We start from the raw sequence: 23,702 nt of genomic DNA on the forward strand, positions 1-23,702 counted from the left end.
GAGGACCTCAATATACCACTGTCACAAAGAGATAGATCAACTAGACAAAAATATAAGCAATGAAACACTAGAACTCAATCAAACTCTTGGGCAAATGAACTTAAGAGATGTTTACAGAGTGTTCCATCCCACAAAACCAGAATACACATTCTTTTCAGCTACACATGGGTTGTTCTCCAAAATAGACCACATAGTCACTCATAGAACATGTTTAAGTAAGTGCAAAGGAACTGAAGTTATCCCCTGTATATTATCAGACCATACTGCGATGAAACTGGAGATCAATAGCAAAACAAACTGCTGTAATTTCATAAACACATGGAAATTGAAAAGCACACTTCTGAATAACCAATGGGTCACAGAGGAAATTAAAGAAGAAATTAGACAGTTCCTACAATTAAATGACAATGACAATACAACATATCAGAATCTATGGGACACAATGAAAGCAGTCTTATGAGGGAAATTCATAGCAGTGAATACGCATATTAGGAAAACAGAATGAGCCCAATTAAACAACCTGGTGCTGAACCTCAAGCTTCTAGAAAAAGAAGAGCAGGACAAACCCAGAGCTCATACAAGGGAGGAAATTATAAAGATCAGAGGAGAAATCAATGCAATGGAGACTAAGAGAATGATACAAAAAAATCAATGAAGCCAAGAGTTGGTTCTTCTAAAGAATAAACAAAATTGACAAACCCTTAGCCAACCTTATCAGAAAAAGGAAAGAAAAGGCCCAAATCCATGCAATTATGAATGAAAAGGGTGAAATTACAATGCACCCAGTAGAAATCCAGAGGATCATTGTTACCTACATCGAGAACCTATATGCCAATAAGATGGAAAACACAGAAGAAATGGACAGATTCCTAGATATGTATAAATGACCAAAGTTGAACAAAGAAGACCTGAAAATTCTAAATGACCCAATATCAATCAATGATATTGAACACCTAATTAATAACTTACAAGCTAAGAAAAGCCCAGGGCCTGATGGCTTCACTGCTGAATTCTACAAGATAATGAGAGAGGAACTACTGCCACTACTGTTCAATGAAATTGAAAGGGAAGCAATACTCCCAAATTCATTCCTAGAAGCAAGCATCACCTTGTTCCCCAAAGCAGAGAAAGACCCAACCAAAAAAGAGAAGTATAGTCCAATCTCACTAATGAAAATAGATGCAAAAATTCTTAATAAGATACTGACAAACAGAATGCAGAAGATCATCAAAAAGATCATATACCCTGACCAAGCAGGATTCATCCCAGGGATGCAGGGATGGTTCAACATATGCAAATCAATAAATGTAATACCATATATCAATAGAGACAAGGACAAAAACCATATGATCATCTCAATAGGCGCAGAAAAAGCATTTGACAAAATCCAACATGCATTTATAATAAAAACCCTACAAAAAATTGGAATAGATGGTCTCTACCTCAATCTGATAAAAGCCATCCATGAAAAATCAACAGCCTATAATATCATACTAAATGGTGAAAAATGGAAATCCTTCACACTAAAATCAGGAACAAGACAAAGGTGTCCACTATCACCACTCATGTTCAATATAGTTTTGGAAACATTAGCCACAGCAATTAGACAAGAGAAAGAAATAAAAGGAATAAAGATAGGAAATGATGAAGTTAAATTGTCATTATTTGCAGATGACATGATACTCTATATAGGAGACCCCAAGAATTCCACCAACTCTTCTAGACTTAATAACCAAATTCAGTAAGGTAGCTTGATATAAGGCAATACACAAAAATTAATAGCTTTCCTCTACACGAACAACAGACACACTGAGAGAGAAATAGGGCAAACAATTCCTTTCACAATAGCATCCACAAAAGTGAAATACCTAGGAATCAACCTAATAAAAGAAATCAAAGACCTCTTCTCTGAAAACTATAGCACTATGAAAAGAGAGATTGAAGACTATATCAGAAAATGGAAAGACATCCTGGGTAGGAAGAATCAACATAGTACAAATGGCCATACTTCCAAAACTGATATATAGATTCAATGCATTCCCAATTAAAATTCCAGCAGCATACTTCACAGACCTTGCAAAAACAATCCAAAATTTCATTTGGAACAAGAACAGACCTAGAATAGCAAAAGGAATTCCAGGTAACAGAGACATGGCAGGGGGTATCACAACCCCAAACTTGAAACTATACTACAAAGCTACTGTGATTAAAAAAAAAGCATGATGCTGGCAAAGAAACAGATCTGAGGACCAGTAGAACAGATTACAAGATGCAGAAACAACTCCAGTTACACTCAGCCACCTCTTCTTCTTCTTCGACAAAGGAGTCAAACACCCTCACTGGAGGAAAGTTAGCCTCTTTAATAAATGGTGATGGAAAAATTGGGTTTCAACTTACCAAAGATTGATACTAGACCTATATCTCTCACCATGCACTAAGCTAAAATTGAAATGGAGTAAATATCTAAATATTAAAACAGAAATGCTGAACAGGCTGGAACAGAGGTTAGGGAGAGCTCTTGAAGACATTGTTATAGGAAAAGATTTTATGAACAAAACCTCAGTTGCCCATGAACTAGCACAAACAATCAACAGGTGGGATCTCTTTTTACTAAAAAGCTTCTGTACAGCAAGAGAAACCACCAACAGTGTGAAGAGACAACCCACAATGTGTTAAAATATCTTCACCTGCTGTTCCTCAGACAAAGGCCTACTATCTAGAATCTATAAAGAACTTATAAAGATCAGACCTCCCAAATTTAAAGACCCAATCCAAAAATGGACATCTGAAATGAACAGACATTTCTCAGACAATAAAGTAAAAATAGCAAATAAAGATGAAAAATGTTCAACATCCCTGGCCATTGAAGAGATGTAGATGAAAACAATGCTGAGATTCAACCTCACCCCAGAAAGAATGGCTGCTATCATGAAATCAACCAATAACAAATGCTGACAGAGGAAAGAGGAATGCTGTCAGGAAAGAGGAACACTGGTCCACTGCTGATGGCAGTGTAGACTGGTGCAACCACTGTGGAAATCAGTATGAAGATACCTCAAAGAACTAGGACTGGAAGTCCTATTTAACCCAGCTATTCCTCTGCTGGGTGTCTTCCCCAAAGAATTAAAAGAATCATACCACAGTGATATATGTGCACCCATGTTCATAGCAGCACAGTTTGTAATAGCTAAAACTTGGAAGCAGCCCAATCAGCTCGAGACTGGATAAAGAAAATGAGCTTTTTAATGGAGTACTATGCAGCCATAAAAATAAGAAATTAGAGACATTTCTAGCTAAATGGATGCACATTGAGGTGATACTCTTAAGTGAAATAAATAGGACAAATGTGTAAATACCAAGTAATTTCTCTGGTGTGAGAAACTGAAAGTGTAAATAAGGACTAAAAGGTATAATAGACATGAAATATGAAGAAAAGGGGAAAAAGGGAAGGGGAAGTAGGAAGGTAGGGAAAATGATAGAAGGGAATGGAATTGATATGAGAAAATGAAAAAATGGAAACAAAGTTTTTGTAGATTGGGAGGGATGGAGGGATTGAAGGGAGGGCAGGGGAATTGGGAAAAAATAAGAACCAAAAGAGATTATGTAAAGGTGCAAATTTCCAATGATGAATGTCATTATATTGCATACCTAAAATGTACCAATAAAATTAATTTTTTTGGTTTTGTTTTTGTTTTTTGGGTACCGGGGATCAAACTCGGGTTCTTGCGCTTGCAAGGCAGGTGGTGGAACCACTAAGCTAAATCCCCGGCCCTAAAATTAATTTTTTTAAAACATAGGCATAAACAAAAGCAAAGAGAGAGAAAGAGTGTTAAGGAAATAAAATTGTTGTTCTTTGAAAAAACAAGATGACAAACAAACCCTTTGGTAGACTAAGAGAGAACACATAAAATCAGAGATGAAAATGGAAACATTGTGACACCACAGAAATACAAAAATCATTAAGATTATTGTTAACAAAAATGTAGAAACACATTTGATAACCTAGAAGCAATGGTCAAATTTCTAGACATCTGTATCTTATGAAGATTGAATTATGAATGAAAAGGAAACCCAAATAGACCAATAATAAGTAATGTTATTATATCACTAACCAAAATAATTTCCATCAAGGAAATACTCAGGACTACATGGTTTCACTGCTGAGATCTGATAATCTTTTAAAAGAGAATTGTATTAATTAGCTTTTCCATTTCTGAGAAAAAATACCCAACACCCACAATGTAAAGGGTGAGAGGTTAATTTTTCCCCCATTTCAGTGGACTCAGTTCATGATCAGCTGGATTCACATCAGAAATGGCATGGCAGGAGAGCAGTACGGTGGCCAGGAAGTATAGAGAGAATGAAGGAGCCAGGATAAGAAAAGACGCTTCCAAGTCATTTCCACAATGACCTGCCGCTCCTGAGCAGGCCCCACCTCTGAACAGCACAGCGAGCTATGAACTCATTAATAGACTAAATCACTAGTAAATATTGTGCCATCATGATTCAGTTACTATCCAAAAGCTTCACCTATGAACACAAGCCTTTTGGGGGGACATTTTAGATCTAAAACAATATTTCTCCCTGAGTCTTCAAAAGGTTCATATTCATCTCATGCAATGTACATTTAGTGTATTTATATAGTTGCTAATGTCTTTAGTCTCAGAATTGCCAGAAAAGTCCAAGTCCAGTGTCTCCTCTGAGACTTAAGGCAAATTATTAACTGTGAGCCCCTATAAAATTCAAAAACAGGAGAAATCAATGGCAGGGCAGTGAATGCCAGCTTATCCAGAACATAGTGTATAGGGTCTGGAAAACTATAGCATGGGAGGAACTGAAGTGAGTGAAGGCAACACAGGACCATCAGGGAACTGATAGAGGAGAAGAACAAAGAAATAAGTGATACAGAAGACATAGAGAATGCTGCAGAGGAAAGAAACTGCATGGTGCTGCCAGCAGTGGCTGGATAGCTGCCAGAGGCAAAGTGAAACTATGAACAACTTTGCGCATGAAAAATGCGAGCACTATACTGAGACATGTTTCTTGATTTATTAACATGGGGTTATGTTATGCTCTTGTATGGTTCCATGTGTTTATTAGGTTGACATCCTAGTATATTTGTTCTTTCATTGACTGATTTAATAGGTGTCTAGATTCTCTCCCACCTCTCAACTCTTTACCTATGTTCTTCATCTTAATTCCCTGAAACAATATAATTAACATACTTCTTTAGTCTTTTTCTAAACATAAACTCCTACTCCCAAGTTTTAAGATTCAACACACATAGCTCCCTCATAATCACTAGTAAATGTCCTTAATCCTCCATATCCTAAGCCTTTGGATCTTTCATATCTTACCCAGCTTATTGTCCTATGAGCAAGTTTGTCCTATAAGCTAGTTTGGATAACCACATAGCTTTTCTCAATTACAAATTGAAACTCTTTCTCCTATTTCTTTCCCTAACCCTCACATATCCTCTGGAAAATTTCATTACTAAACTTTCAACTCTACTATACATACTCCAATAAAATCACACCCCACATCAGTCTTTCCTTCTCATGTACCACTATTCTCCCCTTCAAACCTCCCCTTAGTTTCTAACACTACATATCCAACCACCTCCCATTTTCCCCACTACACCTTACATAACTCACTGCAAAGCAACCACAAATAATAAACTATCATAGTGTTCATAGAGAATAGAGAAAGTGGGGAAAATAAATATAAGGGCTATCATACAGAAGTACTGTAAGAGTATATTTGTGGATGCTGTAATAAATAGGAGCATTTCCTTCAGGAAAACACAGGGACAAAGGCAAAATCACATAAAGTAAATAACAGAAGGAGTACATACTAGCACTGGACATAAAAACCTGGAAATTATTCACGAGGAATCAATATCCTACTAAAAAGCTCCATATAACCACATACTCTCCTAATTTTTCTAGTCTTTAACCTGCAGAACCCTCCAAAAATTGAGGAGAAGAAAGAGGGAGCCATATATAATTTTAAAAAGGTATATAGAGATATATAAACAAACAGACACAGATATAAGTAGGAGAATGGGGAAACAAGGAAATACAAAAAGGAAAAACAAACCCCTCCAACTCTCCCAAGGGAGAGCAAGGAGAAAAAAAGGGAAGAAAACAAATACCAGGTAGCAGAAATCTATGAAAAGTTTTTAGAAGGAATGAAGAAAATAGTTGAGTTCAAAAAGGAAATGAACCAAAAGTTCACAACAATTCCTCAATATTCCCATGGTGAATTTGAAGGAAATAGGTAAAAAAAAAATTGGATAGGCTAATCAAAACAGTTCAAAATTTGAAAGACAGATTCAACAAAGATACAGAATCCTTAAAAAGATGTCAAACAAATATCTGAAATAAAAAACAGTATAGAATTCATAAATTGTGGAAATGACCAATGTAAAGATAGAGTGTCTGATATTGAGGACAAAATAGTCAATTATGATAAAGTGCTCAAATAAGCCAGAAAGAAAATAAGAGAAAAAGAGAAGAATCTCCAGCAACTACTAGATGACACTATAAAAACTAATCTAAAGCTAATCAGAGATAGAGAAAAACTAAAAAATAGCACAGATAGATTCACAGATTAATGGATTCACTAACATTTCACTTACAGAATTTATGGAAGTATAATCCCCAAATATAATAAAAGAATTTAAAATACCAGTAAGTGTGCTTATAGAACACCACACAATCACAATGAAAGGAGAAGTCCACTAAGGGATATCCTCATTAAATTCACAGGTATTCAGCAAAAACCCAGGATTTTAAAGGCAGCCAGAGAAAAACAAAAAATCATGTACAAAGTTCAACCAATTAGAATCACAGCAAATGTCTCAACAAAATGCTGGAAGCCAGAAAAGCTTGGAGGGAAGTATTTTAATCCCCAAGAGCACATAACTTCTAACCGAGATTATTTTACCAGCAAAGTTATCCTTCAAAACAGATGGAGAAATAAGATTTCTATGAAAAAGGCCAGCTTAGAAAATATATGTATGCTAAACCAGCTCTAAAGGAAATATACAAGAACTTTCTTAATAGAAACCATTAATTGGACACAGCTAAAAACACAGGAAACTAGCAAGGTCAATGGATAAACAACAACAAAAAGTATCAGGAAAAGAAAATCAAATGATACATCAACAGATAAAGAAGGAAATGATAGTAAATAACCAGCAGATCTCAATAATCTCTCTCAATGTTAATGGCATGACCTCTCCAATTAAAAGACACAGATTGAAAAAAAAAATTTTAAAGAAGACACAGACTCGCAGACTGAATAGAAAAACAGAATCCAACAATCTGTTGCTTTCAACTGACTCATTGAATTTCAAAAAAAATTCACAGACTAAAAATTAAAGGATCAAAAAGAACATTTCATGCTCTGGACCATGAAAGAAAGCAGAGGTAGCAATTTCAATATCAGACATGGTAAACTTCAAGTTAAAATGGATTCAAAGGACAAATAAGGTCACCACATACCAGTTAAAGGAAAAATCCAACAAGAAAAGATAATGTTGATAAACATATGTGCACCAAATACTGGAGCACCTATTGTCATAAAACAAAAACTCCTGAAATTAAAAGATCAAATAAACACTAACACAGTCATAGTGGAGGATTTTGACATCCTACTTTTGCAAAGAGATAGATCAACTAAGCAAAAAACCAATAAAGAAATTTCAGAGCTGAACCATAGTGTGTGATTCTGGGATTAAGAACATGTGATTACTAAACCAGTGCATGGATTAGTTTGGGATTGCCCTCATCTGGGTAGACTGGATAAGGTAAAAGGGGCACAAAGATGCTATTAAGATTCCCTTGTTGCTTTGCTATCTTTACTCCACTATGAACTGTTCCCCTCTGCCATGCCACCCTTCCTTGAAGCCAGCTCATTATGGAATGAAACTTCTACAAACTGTGAGCTAAATAAACTTTTCCCTTTTTAATTTTGGGTGTTGGGTATTCTGTCTCAGTAATGATAAAAATAATTAAGACAGAAAGGAAGAACTCAGATTATGATTATTTGCAGATGACATGATACTCTGCATAGAAGACCCAAAGAATTCCACCAAAAAAACACTTAGAAGTGACAACTAATGTGAGCAATATAGCAGGATACAAGATCAACACACAAAAATTGTGTACACCAGCAGGGAATGGGATAAGAAGGAAATTATGAAACAGTATCACTCACAATAGCTTCAAGAAAAATGAAATATCTAGGAATTAATCTAACCAAGAAAATGAAAGACTTCTGCAAAGAAAACTACAGTAGACTGAAGGAGATTGAAAAAGACATCAGAAAATGGAAAGATATCCCCTGCTCCTAGATAGACAAAACTGTTATTATCATAATGACCATACTTCCAAAACTATTATATAGATTCAATGCAGTTCAAATACCAATGGCATAATTTACAGATCTAGAGGAGGCAATTCTAAAATTCATGTGGAACCAAAAAAGACCCAGAATAGCCAAAGTAATTTTTAATAATAAGAGCAAAGCATGCAGCATAGCAATATTTGACTTCAAGCTCTACTACAAAGCAGTAGCAATAAAAATAACATGGTACTGAGACAAGAACAGACACATGGATCAATAGAACAGAATGTTGGGTCAGGGATTTAGCTCAGTGGTTCTGTTGCTTGCCTTGCAAGCACAAGGACCCGAGTTCGATCCCTGGTACAAAAAAAAAAAAAAAAAAAGAACAGAATGTAGGACACATGTACCTCCCCGGAAATATTCAAATCTTTGATCTTTGAAAGAGGGGCCAAAAGCATATATTGGGGGAAAGATAATCTATTCAACAAGTGGTTGGAAAAACTGTTTACCTGTTTGCAGATGAAACTGGACCCTCATCTCTTACCATATACTAAATTAAAATCAAAATAAAATCAATATCTAAACATTAAAATAGAAACATTAAACCTTCTGAAAGACAAAATGGGTAAAATTCTTAAAGATATAGGTTTAGGAAAGGATTTTCTAAACAGAACCTCAATTTTACAAAAAATAGCTGTAAGGATCTACAAATGGGATTATATCAGACTAATAATCTTCTGTACAGCAAAATAATCAGTCAGTATATTATAGATAGATGAGCTAGGTAGAAATATTATAGGCAGTCAGACAGGGCTAAGTCTTTGAGAGGGCCAGGACAAAGGTGAAACACACCACAGCGGCACATTAGCTGAAAACTAGACCTCAAGATGGAGACAAGATGAACAGACCTACATTCTTCTTCGAAGAACTGGACTTAGTGAAGTATAGATAGGCATTGACCACTCTGGGGATGACCAGAGACCTCTGGACCCACCATCTCCTAGGAGAATCCTTGTTCTTTGCATCCACTCTTGCTACATGACTTGGTTCCCAATTGGACCACCATTACCTAAGTGACTATACTTGTAACTTTTTTGGATGTTCATCGCTGTGGCCCATGTTGTACCCACATGGGTTTCACCCTATAAAATTTCTCTTTAAAATGGGGTCCTTGGGCTACCCACTTGGGACCCCTTCTGCCCCTCAGGAGCTTTCCTATTGATATAGGCTGAAGAGATGTAACTCCCAAACCTACTAGATATCCAAAGTATGAGTTCATGTTCTCTAAAATTGAAGAATGAATTCTAGGAACAACAGAGGTTAAGAGTAGGAGAAAGAAAGTTTCTTTTTGGGAGAAAGAAAGCTTCTGCCTAAGAGAGACAGAAGGGGGACTGAAAAGTAGGTTGCCTGCCCACACCACTTTTCAAAGCTGTTTTATACAGCAAAGCCATGTGGTGAGGTGGGTGGGTACAAGGTGGGACAAAACTGTAAGACCCAATGGAAATTTACAGGGTGAGCATGAGGTGGGACAAAACCACAACCAACCAATAAGATTACAAGTATAGCCACCCAGGTAATATTGATTAAATGGGGATCAAATGAGAAAACAAGTCACATACAAGGAATTTCCCATTTAGAGTATCAATCACTGCTATCTGTCTCTAGAGGAAGTAGTGCCTCTTCTTTTTATAATGCTAACCAGTGAATGTGCCTCAACTTTTCTCCATGTGGGTTCCTTGCAATGTTGGCTTCTGGAGGGCTGGTCCCATCTAACTGCATACAAGATATCCAACTAACTTACCCATCTGCAATACTATCAATAAATATCTTGCTATTTTTAAACTCCATAATTCCTAGGACTCATTCTTCCATTTCTAGAGAATAAGAACTCAGAATATCATACAATTCACAGGTTGGAAAATATAATATTTCATACTTCATATTTCCCACAACAAGTAGATTGAAGAGACAACCTATAGAATGGGAAAAAAATTGCCAGCTACTCCTCAGACAGAGGACTAATATCTAGACTATGCAATGAACTCAAAAATTTAAACCACCTAAAATTAAAGACCCAGGCAAGAAATTGGCAAGAGAAATGAATAGACACTCCACAGAGGAAGAACTACAAATAGTCAACAGATATATGAAAAAATGTTCAACATCTATGGCAGTTAGAGAAATGCAAATTAAAATAACCCCAAGATTCCATCTTACTCTGGAAGGAATCACAATCATCAGAAAATCAAACAATAACAAATGCTAGCATACCTGTGGTGAAAAAGGAATCCTCTTCCACCACCCACCCACAGCACAGAGGAGGTGAGCAACTCTCAGCACCCAGGAAGAGGCTTCTGGGGCATCATACTACCTCCTCCAGCACAGAGGAGGTGAGCCACTCCTAGCACCCAGGAGGAGCCTTCTGGGCCACCATACCCCCCCCCAGTGCAGAGGAGGTGAGCCATTTCCAGTGCCCAAGAGGAGGCTTATGGGCTGCCATACCACCCGCCCAGAACAGAGAAGGTGAGTTGCTGCCAGTGCCCAGGAGGAGGCTTCTGGGCCACCATACCACCACCCCCAGAGAAAGGAGGTAAGCCATGCATGGACCAACAGCAACTGCCCCCCCCCATCAAAGTGAGAGGACATGTAAATAAGTCTCAAAACCAGAATTCCAGATCACCTAAAGCAACCCCAAAGGGAAATGAGATGGAACACTCTGATACTCAACCACCTGGACTCCCTGAACTGAAAAAAAAAGAGGATCTGGAAAAAATGAAATCACAAATAATTTCTCAGATAACAGCAGACATTGTGCCCATAGTGCAAGACATGATTAATAAATCCAGAGTGGACACAGATTAAAAAAAATAGAGGAGCTGAGCAACATGATGGAATCTCAACATAGGAAACAAATGAAATCCATAGAACAAATGCAAAAAGAGTTCCAGGAGATTAAAAACTCCATTGAAAGTCTATGCAGCAGAATGAGCCAATGTGAGGACAGAATCTCAGATATAGAAGATAAGATTGCAATTAGTGACCAGGAAAAGAAAAATTTCTTTGAAATTGTAAGGGACAATGAAAAATCAATCCAGCAGCTCCTAGGCAATGCAAAGAAGAATAACATAAGACTGATCAGAGTCAGTGAAGAAATGGGAGAGAGAGCAGATGACATAAAAAACCTGTTCACAGAAGTGATGGCAGAAAACTTCCAAAGCAGAGGAAAAGAATTTGACATACAGATAAGTGAGGCATATAGGACTCCAACTAGCCTTGATCAAAAAAAAAAAAAATCTACACATAGGCATATAATTGTTAAGATTCCAGAAACCCAACAGAAGAACAAAATTCTACAAGCAGTTAGAGAAAAGAAACAAATCACATACAAAGGAAAGCCCATCAGAATCACAGCAGACTTCTCAATGCAAACCCTCAAGGCAAGAAGAGCTTGGAGTCACGTATTTCAAGCCCTAAAGGAAAACAGCCTCCAACATAGATTGATGTATCCTGTAAAACTATCTTTCAAAATTGATGGAGAAATAAGATACTTTCATGACAAAGAGAACCTTAGGAACTTCATGAATACAAAACCAGCACTCCAAAAAATTTTAGACAATATCCTAGGAAAAGACAATGAGGATCACAACCCTAGGAAGGTCAGCAGAATGAATCCATTGGGCACAACAAGAAATTAAATGCAAAGGGGGAGAATCCAACAAAAATAAAAAGTCATGACAATGATAATTAAATTCATATCAGTTATAACCATCAATATTAATGGTCTCAATTCACCAATCAAAAGAAATAGACTGGCAGAATGGGTCAAGAAGCAAGATCCAACAATATGCTGCATACAAGAAACACATTTAATTAACAAAGAAACTCATAAACTGAAAGTTAAAGGGTGGAAAACAATACTCCACGTGACAGGAACCCCCCCCCCCCAAAAGCAGGAGTAGCTATCCTCTTTGCAGATCAAGTAGATTTTAATCCAAAATCTGAAACACTTTTGGTTCCAAGAATTTCAGATAAGCAATAGTCAACTTGTGTGTGCAAATCTATTGTGAACGTGTTTTCATTCCTCTTAAGTAAAAACTTAAGAACAGAACGTTGGTTAATACAAGAAATTTCTATATTTTTTTTCCAAAATGGTTTTTTCATTTTGCATTCACATTAGCAGCATTAGACAGTTCTAACTGGTTCATACCTAAGCTGACATTTGTTCATATAAAACTTTAAACTTCATCTCCCTGAGTGTATAACTCAATCTTATTATTGTACTGAATAGTATTTTTCTGATTCTAGTGCTGCACACCTTTCCTTGTGATGTACTGGCTGTTTATTATCTTCTTGTGTCTACTTTTTAATTGGGTTATCTATGAATGAGCTGTAAGAGTTCTTTACATAAGCTTGTCATAGGTTATATGTATTATAAATATGGTCTGTTTAAGGACTACTTTTCATTTCCTTAATGATGTCATTTAAAGGTCTCAATTTTGAAAATTTTGTCCAGGTGGTGCCTGGAAAAAATCATAAGAAGACATATTTGCATATGGAAAGCTGAACATACATTATACACTAAATAATATAAAAGAATTGATATTAATTTCATTGGTTGTGATTATGTTTTTGTCTTTCATGTTGGCTTGTGAGACATATGCATTAAAGTATTTTCTGGTGAGATGATTTGCTTATAAGTACTCTTGGACAAAGAGTAGTGATACTTAAATGGTAGATGGAATTTTACAAAAGAGATTCTCTAGAGACAATGAAGTATAAAGGGCTAATGCCAGGCTTTGACTATATGAACATTTGAAATAAAATTCATTTATATTTCACAAAAACACCTAGACCACATCTTTCTTTTTAAACCAAAGTTATACCAGGTTCACAACAGTCCTGTGTGCATTCCTCACTTTGAATTATTACAGTTGCCCTTGGCAAATGTGAAGGATTGAAAGACCCAGTGTGACATGAAATAAACCCATAAGCATTACAGTATATTCCCTTTCAATGTGACAACAGCCCACAATGGGAGTGGAGCATCCACTGCTATCACACCATTGGCTTGGTTGTCCTTCAGCACTGTACCTGTGGGTCATTGCCCTGATCATGTCTTCTTATACATTTGCAAGTTAAAAGTTCTTGCATAATTCAATAAAAACAACATCTATTTTTGGTGTCAGCTTGAAAGTTTCATTGTCTGACATTTCCATCACAATATTCATATTTAATTAACTTGCAAAGAGGAAAAATTGGCCTGCTCTTGTGGTCTGAGGCATATAATGAGCAGAAGCTCAGAATCACATTACTGTACCTGTTGTGGTACCAAAAGTTCCACTGTGCTCTAAATGTGGCATTTCTATCATCACTGTTTTAGAAACTAGATTATATGAAAAATTTTAATTACATTTATAATAATCATATAAAATTGTGGTAGGTATTCCCAATAATAGAGCTACATATACATCTTTTGAATTCCTCATCAAAATATTGAAATGAACTAAATGATATGGTCAAAGTTCAACAATTTCTTTTAAAATAGCCTGTAGCCAGTGATGGTGAATCTTTCAGAGCTGTCAATGATACAAAGAGCTGGCTGAAGTACACATGTCATAGGTTTGTCACCACCGTTAGAGGCTATTTCCTTTAATATTTGTTATACATTGGAAGTTAATGTCATATGGACCGAAATTACTGATGAGTGCATGGATTTTTGGTAAATAATTTTTAAAAAAACTTTATATCTATATCTTTTTACAATAAATTTATAAGCGCTTCCAACTAAAAGGTAAATACTCTTATTTTATGGTTTGCAAAAGATTGTAGCAGATATAGAAAAGAGAGAATAAGGCATGGAGCCGGATTTCAATGTTAGGAGTTCTCAGCTGTGTCAGAGGTATTGGAAAATCTGACAAGTGGGAGAATTGAATACAGGGCCAAAGTGGAATTTGGGAAGTCCAATCCTCCTGTCCAATCAACCATAATTTTTAAAAAGCCATACCTTGGTTCTAAAGATGGGTTTAGTAATAGATAGCCAAAATGTAAAAAAGAGACAAAAAAAGGCAGAGAGAAAATAGCAGAATTCACATCTAAACTACTTGGTTGTCAAATTACTATAGTTTGACTGTGTCCCCCAAAGTGAACAAGCTGAAATATGAATTCCTGTGGCAGTGTTGAGATTTGAAATCCAATGGAGGTATTTGGATCATAGAGGTAAAGGTCTCATAAAAAGATTAATGTCTTCCTGAAAAGAAGGTGTCTGGCCCCCTCTTTTCTATAGGGCTTGCCTGCCCTTTGTGCTTTTCTGCCATCTCATGATGGAGCCACTTAATCTTGGAATTTTTGCTCCAGAAACATGAGCTAAATACACTTTTTTTTCCAGTAAATTACTCAGGCTCAGGTATTTACCTATAGCACCAGAAAATGGACTAAGATACTCACCAACACAAACAATATCTTAAAGCTCTAATCAACTAAGATATGCACCCCCAAAAACTCTAAAAAGACACTAATTTTGTGCTAGTTCTGGACTGTAAGATTTCACAAGTCACTGTAGTTTATACCTTTCTGAATACCTTTATATTCTTTCTGAATACCTTCAGAAAGAAACAGGCATGAAGACTTTAAATGCCATGAAGGAAACTAGGCACAAACACTGCTTGAATAAGTTATTCTGATAGTTTAATAGGGTTGAACTCAAGAAGCCAGATGAATACTCATTTGCATCTCATAATAATCACTATTTCTTATTTTGTTCACTTATTCAGTAAATTTTAATGGAGCACCTATTATGTGATGTGTTCTGTAAGTGGGCCCTCAGCATGTTTCTGCACTCATGGATGGTTGGTATGTGATTACAAAGCAAATCAAGAGGGAACTTACTTTATTATGGCATAATGCAAGGCCTCTCTGAGGAGCTGAGGCTTCAGATAAAATGACAAAGATGAGAAAGTCCTGGCCATGCAAATACCACTGAGATGAGCACAACAGGCAGAAAATACAATGTAGAAGCTTGCCATCATCTACATATGATAAAGCAGCCTGTGCTACTCAACTTCTCATAGGAGAAAGAAATTTATGGAAATACATCATTTGGTCTAGAGATGTGTTTCTCATTTTTTTACTCAATGCATTGTTTCTGAATTCAGACTGCAACTAAGTCATTATCGCTTATAGCTAAATATGCAAACCTCAGACCCACCCAAATATCTGTGTTTATGTCTTTTCTAAACTCTCAACTTGCATTCATCCACCTTTAAGTCAGTTACCCAGCTTATAATCATTCTACCAGACTCAAACATGCTCTCTGTCATGGACAGTTGTGGAATAAGAAGAGTGGGCCTAACTATCTTTCTCTCCCAGGTATAAGTAAAAAATTATTGTAAATGTCTATATGTAGAACCAAAATATTACACAGCTAGCTAGTCTTGTATTTATATGAATTAGTTTCTTGTCTAACATGAACCAAGTTTAAATCCAAACATACTAACAAACATGTTTAATACCTTACACTGAAGATTAAGCTAATAATTCATTTCATAAATTGGATTAATTTAGAAAGGGAGAAAATACTTGTGGAATAAACTCAATTAAAATCATGAAGGCTCAGAAACATTTTCATAAGGAGGCTGAATTTCAAGGAATAAATATAACCTCAACTCTAGTGTTAATAAATGTAGGATCCAACTCCATCCCAGAACCAAACTTTGAATGATTATTAATTAGTGATGTTGATCATTATAGAATTTCATCCATATGAAGGAATAATAGATTATAGTAATTAGATTTCCCAGTGCTCTCATTTAAGTTTATATTTCTTCAGTCATCAAATAGAGATATTTAAGAGGTTTTTTTTGTTTGTTTGTTTGTTTGTTTGGTACTGGGGATCGAACTCAGGACCTTGTGCTTGCAAGGCAGGCAGCAGAACTACTGAGCTAAATCCCCAACCCAAATAGAGATATTTAAAAGAATTAAGATTAAGGGTGAGCAAATAGACCCATTATAACATTTACTTTTAAAAAAGGACAGTCCAGTTAATGCATATTTGAAGGACTCTAGAAGCTATTTCACTTACTGCTGGATGGGCTAAAGAATTCTCTAGGGCAAGAATTTGGCAGCTTAATTCATTGCCCACTGACCTAGCCTCTAATGTATTCAGTATTACTGAAACCTTTGCCCACTGCCATGGCAGGGCCGAAAGGGAGGGCATCCCCTGTGGTTCACATCTTTGAAACTCTTTCAACATTCCCTGAAATATTTGACATGTATTTCTGCACAGATCTTCTCTTGTTACCAGAAGCTTATTTTAATTGAAAACTAACAAAATACAGGCACAAATAGCAAGTACCAGTGCAATTCATAATCCAGGGCCTAATTTAATCACAAAAGTAGGATTTTAAAAAAATCTCTGAACTCCATTTGGCATTTTAATGAATGGAATTAGTAGGAACTTCTCATAATCTACATACAAATAATTGAAGAAGTAGTGTAGGATATACAAGTCATTCCACTCTCAAAATTGTCTTTCACAGACTGTTTCCTTTCATTATAACTCATGGACCTATTCCTTTTGGTGACTGTCCTTTCATGGAAAAATAACTGAAGCTAGATATTCTTTTCAAGCCACAATATATGAAGGGTTAGAGCAATACTCCCTTTGATCATTTTCTACTATTTCTTCATTTCTCTTAATATTTAAGCTTTCTCTGTTCTAAGATTCATGGGCAGTACTTGCCTTTTCTTGAACATGTTGTTCTATTTCATCTCTGACGTTTTTTCTCTTTTCTACTTTGTTCATACAGAAAACAACAGCTGGCCTATCCTTGCCTATCTTATCACAAGTTCTTCTCAAGGGCATACTTTTAACTTCTGGAACAGGGTCCTACTTGTCAAGAATCCCTGCTGCATCCTTTGCATAGCCAGCAGGATCAGTATAGGCAACTGATTCAACCATGGCTACTCACACCCTCTTCCCCAGGAATTTGCATTTGGGATACTGAGGTGCTTCAGGCTATTGAATAAGAGACACCAAGAGAGACAAGCCAGTGGAGGTCATGGAACAGAAAGATCACATAAGATCTGGTGCTACTGCAGCCATCAAACCAAGCCACATGAAAGCCGAAGTAATGGGAAGGCAGAACTGAAGAATTTTAGAGAAGCAGGAAGACTAGAAAGAAGCAGAATTGAGAGAACACATTGTCTAGAAAGTCAGAAAAAGAGAAAACGTGTAAATGTGTCACCTTCAAGAGTCCAAACCTTTTGTCCCCACTGCAGTGATTTCCTGCCATTTTTAAAACTGAATTCCTTTTCATTTCAAGCTAACTGGAGTAGGCTTCTATACTTTTCACCAAAACTTTTTATTAGAACACTATGTTGTGGGGTCCTTACCCTGTGCCCCCATTCCTTAGGAGTCAAAATGTTCTGTTCTCATGCTCACATCTGGACCCTATGTCCTGTCTACATCCAACTCAAACAGCTTACTTCCCTGGTAGCAGACCCTAATTACCTACTTAGCTTTGCCTAAACTTACCCACCCCTGCCTAAATTTAAAAAAAGCTAAAAAAACCTCCACTGGCTCAATCCAAGCAGCTACAGCCCTAAAACACTGAAGGGACTTGGATAACCCACCTGCCAAGAAAAGAAGCATCTGTTTATCCTTATAGAAAGAGTAATTTTTTTTTTGCCAAATCAAAAATTGTCTCCCCAGGGCACTGGCACTGAGCCTACCTCAAAAGCACAAGGCCCTGAATTTGATCCCTGGTACCAAAAAAAAAAAAAAAAAAAAAAAAAATCTGTCTCCTCAAACCATTTTGTCCTTGAGAAGTTGGGAACAGGAGGAGGGCAGCACCCTCCCCCCCCCTCCAGCCAGACAGGCCATGTCACTTGTGATGACATGAAGACCTAACTTGGTAAAGTACAATTTAATCTTGACCTCAATCTTGACCAGGTGACACCACTGCAGATAAATAAAAACCCAACTTAGAAAAACAGAATTTAGCTCAACCTGTCAGGCAACCCTGCTTTGTGCCTATCTGCCCAGTCACCCTTCCCCACGTCTCCTAAAACTCAAACACTCCTGGGAGGGGCCCGACTCCCACAGTCAAGACTCAGGTGTGAGGTCACCAGAGGTGATAAGCCTTCACTTTAAATTTTCGTGCACTAGTTGTCTTCTTGGTCTTGCTACAGGTCTTTTTTGACCTAACATATTATTACATTAACACCACCTCTAGTCCCACAGTCATCTCTCCCAGGAGAAAGACCCCTCTCAGATGCTTCAATGTTAGTTCCTTTATTATTATGGCTTCTTTTTTAGTCTTGAGCTCTCTCTATCCAGAAAACCAAGACTGCCACTTCCTACGAGAGCATGACTGGGCAAAGTCAGGTTCAGGAGTATGTCAGGTGAAACACAATAAGAAAGTAAAATTAAAATACATAAAGCAAAAGAAATATATTGCTTACTGATTCCAGAGAAATCAGGAATGCTGACAGGAAGCTAACGGTAAACCTAGAGAGGTGGCAGCGGAGCTCCATCAGCAGCAGGGAGAAAAAGAGAGAAGACCACTAGTACTATTCCTTTGTTAAGGGGCATGGGCACCGTCCCCTTGCTTTTTCTTGGTGTGGATTGGCTAGTTCAAGGAAAACATATGCAAATAAGGCTCTTATTCACAGGACTTTGGTATTGGCCATCAGGGTTTATTGCGATGAGCAGCTGTGTATGTGTTAGGTATTGAGTTGATGAGATGAAAAACAAGTGGGCTATAGCTCAATCACAGCAGGGGGTAAAGTTTTAACTAGGTCAAAAGTGACAGGGTAGGTTTCAAACAACTGTTATTCAGGCCTAGAATCTATATTGAGCAGCCACTATATTAAAAAGATTTAGGGGCCGGGGATTTAGCTCAGTGGTTTCGCCGCCTGCTGCACAAGCGCAAGGACCTGAATTCGATCCCTGGTACCCCCCCCCCCAAAAAAGAAAAAAGATTTATAACACTCATATATCCCATACCTGTTTATCTTGCATCCCCCATTAATCTTTGCTGCATGCACTTTTACATGTCTGTGTCCACCAGGGTGTATACTTAACAAGTGGTTATGAATCAGTGAGTGAAAAAACAAGTGGCTGAGTGATAAAAAGGAAAAAAACCCTCAATTGTATTGTATTAGCCACCTCCTTCCTAACCCTGAGACAAAATACCTGACTCTACTTGGCTCACAGTTTCCATTCCTTTTTTTCCTTTTTTTTTTTTTTTTTTTGCTACTGGGGATTGAACTCTGGTCCTTGCACTTGTAAGGCAGGGAGCAGAACCACTGAGCTAAATCCCTGGCCCCCTCCATTCCTTTTATTCAAAGTCAGCTCGCCCCAAGGCAGAAACAGCATGGTGGAAGGGGCTGGCAGAGGACAGCTGCTCATTCCGTGGTTGGCAGGTAGCATAGGGAGAAAGGAGCACCCTAGATAAGAATACAGCCTTCCAGATCACACCTCCACTGACCCAACTCCAGCCAGGAGCCATCTCCTAACAGTACATTTAGCTATTGAACTTATTGGATGAACCCACTAATGAGTGTAGTGATCCAGTCATCTTCCAAACACATGAGCATTTGGGGGGACATTTTAGATCTAAATCATAACATATATTCCCTCAAGGTCATCTTGTACCTTTATATGACATATCTTCGTTCTTATTTTTTCCCCATTCTGCTGCCCTCCCTTCACACCCTCCACCCTTCCCTATTTACAAAGACTTTGTTTCCATTTTTTTCCTTTTCTCATATTTTTCCTTTTCCCTTCTTTCCTTTCCCCTACCCCTCCCACTTCCCCTACTCCTTTAGACCTTTTCTTCCTATTGCATGATCTCAATTATACATTTTGATCCTTATTAACACTTTTCATCTTTCACACCAGAGAAACTATTCAGTATTTACACATGTGTGTCCTATTTATTTCACTTAAGAGTATGGCCTTAATGTGCATCCACTTAGCTATAAATGTTTCTAGTTTCTCATTCTTTTTTTTTTTTTTGGTACTGGGGATCAAACTTGGAACCTTGCACTTGCGAGGCAGGCACTGGAACCACTGAGCTAAATCCCCGGCCCTAGTTTCTCATTCTTTATGGCTGAGTAGTACTGCATTTAAAAAAAACAAACCACATATTCTTTATCCAGTCTCCAGTTGATGGGCACTTGGGCTGTTTCCAAGTTTTAGCTATTACAAACTGTGCCAATATAAACATGGGTGCACATATATCACTGTGGTATGATTCTTTTAACTCTTTTGAGAAGATACTCAGCAGAGGCATAGCTGGGTCAAATGGGACTTCTAAGCCTAGTTGTTTGAGGTATCTCCATACTGATTTCCACAGTGGTTGCACCAGTCTGCACTCCCACCAACAGTGGAGAAGGGTTCCTTTCTCCCCACAATCCCACCAGCATTTGTTATCGGTTGATTTCTTGTTAACAGCCATTCTTTCTGGGGTGAGGTGGAATCTCAGTGTTTTTTTCATCTGCATCTCTTAAATCACCAGTGATGTTGAAAGTTTTTTCATATGTTTATTTGCTGGTTTTACTTCTTTGTGAAATGTCTGTTCATTTCAGATGCCCATTTTTAAATTGGATCTTTATATTTGGGGGGTCTGATTTTTTTGAGTTCTTTATATATTCTAGATAGTAGACCTTTGTCTGAGGGACAGCCGATAAAAATTTTTTCCCACATGGTAGGTTGTCTCTTAGCTCTGTTGGTGGTTTCTCTTGCAGGGCAGAAGCTTTTTAAAAATATGAAATCCCAGTTATTGATTCTTTGTGCTAGCTCCCATGCTACTGAGAATTTTTTCATAAAGTCTTTTCCTATGCCAATGTCTTTGAGAGTTCTACCTAACTTATCTTCCAGCAAGTTTAGTGTTTCTGTTTTAATATTTAAATCTTTAATCCACTTTGATTTTAGTTTAGTACATGGTGAAAGATAGGGGTCTAGTTTTAATCTTTGGCAAGTTGAAATCCAGTTTTTCCAACACCATTTATTAAATAGACTATCTTTCCTCCAGTGAGGATGGTTGGTTTGCTCCTTTGTCAAAGATAAGGTAGCTGAGTATGTCTGGAGTTGTTTCTGCATCTTCTAATCTATTTCACCAATCCTTGGGTCTGTTTCTTTGCCAGTACCATGCTGTTTTTATCACAGTGGCTTTGTAGTATAGTTTCAAATTTGGGATTGTGATACCCCCTACCATGTCTCTGTTGCCTAGAATTGCTTTTGCTATTGTATTTGCATGAGGCTTTGTGGGGACATCTCGACACAAGCCATAACAGCACCTCTACTTTAATATTCATCCTAGCTTTCAAAATATTCCTTGATCTTCACTCTGACTTTTCTTCTTGAATTTCAAAGAGATATTTAGAAAACCACGGTGGATGTTAATATTTTTGTATATACCTACACATAATATTTGTGCTTTTGCAGTGTTCAAAGTTCAATACCCAAGGCTTTTAAATAGCTCATTTTGCAAAAAAATTTTAACCTGAACTGAACTCATCAAAGACAAATTCTGACCTTAACTGACATGCAGTTATTAATAGTCTTTGTTTATCCCACTTTTGATGAATATTTAAACATTTCCCAAGGAGTAATTAATGTCACGGATATGAGGTATTAGAGAAACCACTGGAAATGTTACCTTTAGTTATTAAAAATTCTTAATTCCAAATTACAACTGGTCCTTAGGATTTATCATATGGCTCATGTATTAAGATAGGTAAAATAAAGGCTCCCCAAAGATGTCTACATCATACACCCTGGAATCTGAGACTATGTCGAATCATGTGGCAAAGGCGAGTTAAGGTTGCAGATAGAATAGGGTTGCTGTTGACTGACCTTGAGGTGGAAAGATGATCCTCAGTTAACTGGCTGGGCCCACTGCAATCACGAGGGAGGCAGAAGACAGAGAACTGCAAGGATGTTGGGTGTGAGAAAGAATTAGTTCTGGGTTGTTAACTTTGAAGATAAAAGGAGAGGATCAGGGGCCAGTAAGTGTGGGCAGCCCTTGAAAGTTAAAAAAAAAGGCAACAAATGAGTTATCTTCTAAACCAGAAAGGAACACAGCCTGATCTATACTTTGATTTTAGCCCAGTGAGATTCATTTGGGACTTTTGACCTCCAGAACAGATCACATATTTGTAGTGATTTAAATCATTAAGTTTATGGTTGTTTGTTATAAAAGTAATAAGAAACTAATATGTATAAGCCACTAAATTTATACACACATGTGTGTATATTATTGTATATATGGACTCATATATATAATATATAGATACTTATGGGAATTTTTGTTTACTATATGAATCATATAAATGCATAGTACAGAAGAGAAACTCAAGAAAAACTCTGAATATATAAATGAATAAATTGAGGGAATTGAGTGTGGAGAGGAGTCAACTCTTGGACTCTACCTAACTTAAAACTGTTGCTACCTAATGAACTTAAACTGTTGCTACCTAACAAACTTAAAACTTCAGTGGTAAACAACACAAGCACCCTTTGTAGCTCATGAATTTGCAGGCCAGCTGGGGTAGTTTAACTTCGCAACTCACAACATCTGAGTGCCTCTATCCCATGTGTCTCTCAGTACCCTGGCGTGATGAAGGCAGAGCACATGGGGACTGCCCACCCCCCGCCCCAGGCACCACATTGTGACCTACACCACACCTGCTAATGTATGACCAAGGGTGACTACATGGCTGAGGCCAGGTTCAAGGGGGTAGGGAAGGAACTCCTCTTTTGTGAGGGAAATATAAGAATGGATTACAGAAAAATTTACATAAAGAAATGAAGAACCCAAAATTAATTTTCCCTAATCTCTCCTGCCTTCTCTCAAAGTGCACTTCTGAAACCAAATATGAACACTGGTTTATGCCAAACTGAGTAACATCTTAGAGGACTGAACAAGGAAAGTAGACTTTACGTAGGAAATAATGTATGAGTAGGATGAATTTATTAAGGAAGTATGGTATCATCCTATCAGTAGGGAATTAACCAGGAGCTTAGAACATAAATTTATAAATATGGAAAATATTCCTAAAGCAACTATTACAGTAAAAGTAGTATAAGAAGGAAAGTATATCTCAAAGTAATAGAAAGATGATTCAGATTTATGAGGATCTCCCTGTGCAGTTCAGGCTGGCCTGCATACTAAATTTCCCAAGTAGTGGTTACATGATGGTATCTGTAGACATATGTTTATAAGAAAATGCAATTCTCCTGCCTCAGCCCCCCAAGTGCTAGGATTACAGGTGTGCACCACTGCACTTGATTTATGATTTAGTAATACTACCTCATTTGGCAGATATTGGTTACAAAGTTCCAT

The 23,702-nt window shown here is 37.2% G+C and overlaps 1 long non-coding RNA gene across 1 annotated transcript in view; it reads right to left on the bottom strand.

The window, feature by feature from the left end:
* Positions 1-18,925, bottom strand: part of LOC110347345 (uncharacterized) — a 36,110-nt gene extending 17,185 nt beyond the window's left edge. The window contains exon 1 of the long non-coding RNA XR_002391922.2: positions 18,814-18,925. This is a non-coding gene — a long non-coding RNA (uncharacterized LOC110347345). The remainder of the gene's footprint in view (positions 1-18,813) is intronic.
* Between the last annotated feature and the right edge of the window lie 4,777 nt (positions 18,926-23,702).

Source organism: Heterocephalus glaber, unplaced genomic scaffold (assembly GCF_053883595.1).
Source record: "Heterocephalus glaber isolate CG9 unplaced genomic scaffold, H.glaber_assembly_v1.0 deba00001733, whole genome shotgun sequence".
NCBI lineage: Eukaryota > Metazoa > Chordata > Mammalia > Rodentia > Bathyergidae > Heterocephalus > Heterocephalus glaber.